The 2,672-nt window shown below is 66.4% G+C and overlaps 1 pseudogene; it reads right to left on the reverse strand.

Moving 5' to 3' along the window:
- Window positions 1–1,389: 1,389 nt before the first annotated feature.
- LOC122343851 lies at window positions 1,390–1,538 on the reverse strand (annotated as a pseudogene).
- Between the last annotated feature and the right edge of the window lie 1,134 nt (window positions 1,539–2,672).

Raw genomic sequence — 2,672 nt, forward strand, 5'->3', positions numbered from 1 at the left:
GCGGGGCGGGGATCCACCTGAGCCGGCGGGCGCCGGCGCCACCTTCATTTGCGCCGTGGGGGCTCGAGAGACACCCAGCGACTCGCATGGCGTTAGACTCAGCAGTCCGTGTTTCAAGGCGGGTCGGGTGGGTGGCCCGACCTCACCGCGGACCTCGGCGCCACTTGTCACGAGGGCGGATCCCGCCCTGGCGGCGCGGCGCGATCGGGGCGGACTGAGACAGTCCGGTCCCGGTCGGCGCGCCAGCGCCCGGGGGCGGGGGCCCGTCCCTCGGCGTCGGCAGGAGAGAAGGCGCGAGGACACTTCCCGCGGCCCGGGAGTGGCGGCAAAAGTCGGGCGTGGGGGCTCTGCAAAGCGGCGGCCCCGGCTGGCGACCGCCTGCCACCTTCGCCCCGGCCCTTCCTGGCCAAACCGGGCGGTCGCGGCGCACGCCTCGGAAGAAGTGCACCCGGCGGCGGCGGCGTCGGACGAGGCGGCGTTCCCGGTCAAGGGATCCGGCGCACCAGCGCCCGGGCGGCCTGGAGCCCGCCGAGCTGAATCCTCGGGCGAACCGTGCGGACCCCACCCGTTTACCTCTTAGCGGTTTCACGCCCTGTTGAACTCTCTCTTCGAAGTTCTTTTCAACTTTCCCTCCACGGTACTTATCGACTATCGGTCTCGTGCGGTATTTGCGCCAGATGGGTTACCACCGCTTTGGGCTGCATTCCCCAAGCAACCCGACTCCGAGAAAGAACCGCACAGCGGCAGGGGGGCCTGCTACCCGGCCTCCACACCGTCCACGGGCTAAGCCTCCATCAGAAGGACTTGGGCCCCGACCCGCGCCGAGAAAGCGGTCTTCTATGCGCCACATGTCCCTACGCCGCCGTGGCGGGGCGGCGATTCGGCGCTGGGCTCTTCCCTCTTCGCTCGCCGCTACTGAGAATCCTTGTTAGTTTCTTTTCCTCCGCTTAGTAATATGCTTAAATTCAGCGGGTCGTCTCGTCTGATCTGAGAGTGGAATTTGTCGGATATGGGTTAGGAGCGGCGACGCGCGCTGCTGCTGCGGGCTGGCCTGAACAGGTCTGGTTCGCGCGCCGGGCAGAGCGCGAGAGGCGAAGGCGGGCGCGAACCTCCGTTACGCCGCAGGCGTCGAGGGGCGGAGAGGCGGGGGTCACGTCGGCGGGGCGCGGAGTGCAGCGAACACCCACGGAAGCCGCCGCGAGAGAGAGGGCGCCGCTCGGTCCCAGGCGCCTGGGGCGCCGACCTCCCCCTCGTGGGAGGAAGCCGGAGAAGCGCTCGACTCCCGCCGAGGAGGCGTGCCGTGGCGGTCTGCACTTGGGAGGACGGAGGGGGCGGGGAAGCCCCCTGCGGCGCTCAGCGCGCGGGACCGGAGGTCGATCGATGGGAAAGCGACCCTCAGACAGGCGTGGCCCGGGGCGGACCGGGGGCGCAAAGTGCGTTCGAAGTGTCGATGATCGATGTGTCCTGCAATTCACATTAGTTCGCGGCTGGCTGCGTTCTTCATCGGCCTTACGAGCCGGTGATCCACCGCTAAAGTCGTACTGCGTTTGAGTTTAGCGCCGGAGGCGAGGCCGAACTGCACAGGCTTGTGTGGGTTCAAAAATACAAAGGAGTCGTTCCCGGGTGGCGCCCCGCGAGGGACTTGAACCCACGGTCCCGAAGGCCTGCTGGAGTACCCGCCGGGGTTGGCAAAGCAAAGTCTTTCAGAGGCTCGCGGCCTCGGCCCCACCCGTGCCAGGGGTGGGGCGCTGTGACAGGTTGCTCAAGCCTCCGCGGGTGGTGCGTCAAGCCTCCCAGAGGCAGCGTTCCCTTCTCGCGGATCCCTCTCTCCGCCCGTCTTAGGTTTTTGTGCGGTTCTTTTGCCGTCTTGGATGTTTTGGCGGCAGACCTCTCGGGCCACGGCCGCTGGAACATAGAGTAAAATAGGATAGAGGTTTTTACCCGGACGGGCGCCCCTCCTTCGCGGGAGAGACTTTGAACCACGGTCCCGGAGGCGTGCGGGTACCCGCCAGGGCCCGGCTCGGCCCCCGCCGCTGGAAAGCAGGGGGCCCGCCCGAGTGCTGGCGACAGTCAAGTTCTCTCGGATCTCTCTCTCTCTCTCTCCGCCTTAGGTTTTTGTGCGGTTCTTTTGCCGTTTTGGGTTTTTGCGGCAGACCTCTCGAACCCACGGCCGCTGGATCATAAGTAAAATAGGATAGAGGTTTTTTTACCCGGACAGGCGCTCCTCCTTCGCGGGAGAGACTTTGAACCACGGTCCCGGAGGCCGTGCGGGTACCCGCCAGGGCCCGGCTCAGCCCCCGCCCGCTGGAAAGCAGGGGGCCCGCCCGAGTCTGGCGACAGTCAAGTTCTCTCGGATCTCTCTCTCTCTCTCTCTCTCTCTCTCCGCCTTAGGTTTTTTGTGCGGTTCTTTTGCCGTTTTGGGTTTTTGGCGGCAGACCTCTCGGAGCCCACGGCCGCTGGATCATAGAGTAAAATAGGATAGAGAGTTTTTACCCGGACAGGCGCCCCTCGCCAGCGGGGGAGAGACTTTGAACCACGGTCCCGGAGGCCGTGCGGGTACCCGCCAGGGCCCGGCTCGGCCCCGCGCGCTGGAAAGCAGGGGGCCCGCCCGAGTCTGGCGACAGTCATGGCGCTCGCGGTAGGTTGCTCAAGCCTCCGGGAGGTGCGTCAAG

This window comes from Puntigrus tetrazona, chromosome 4, assembly GCF_018831695.1.
Source record: "Puntigrus tetrazona isolate hp1 chromosome 4, ASM1883169v1, whole genome shotgun sequence".
Classification (NCBI taxonomy): Eukaryota; Metazoa; Chordata; class Actinopteri; order Cypriniformes; family Cyprinidae; genus Puntigrus; species Puntigrus tetrazona.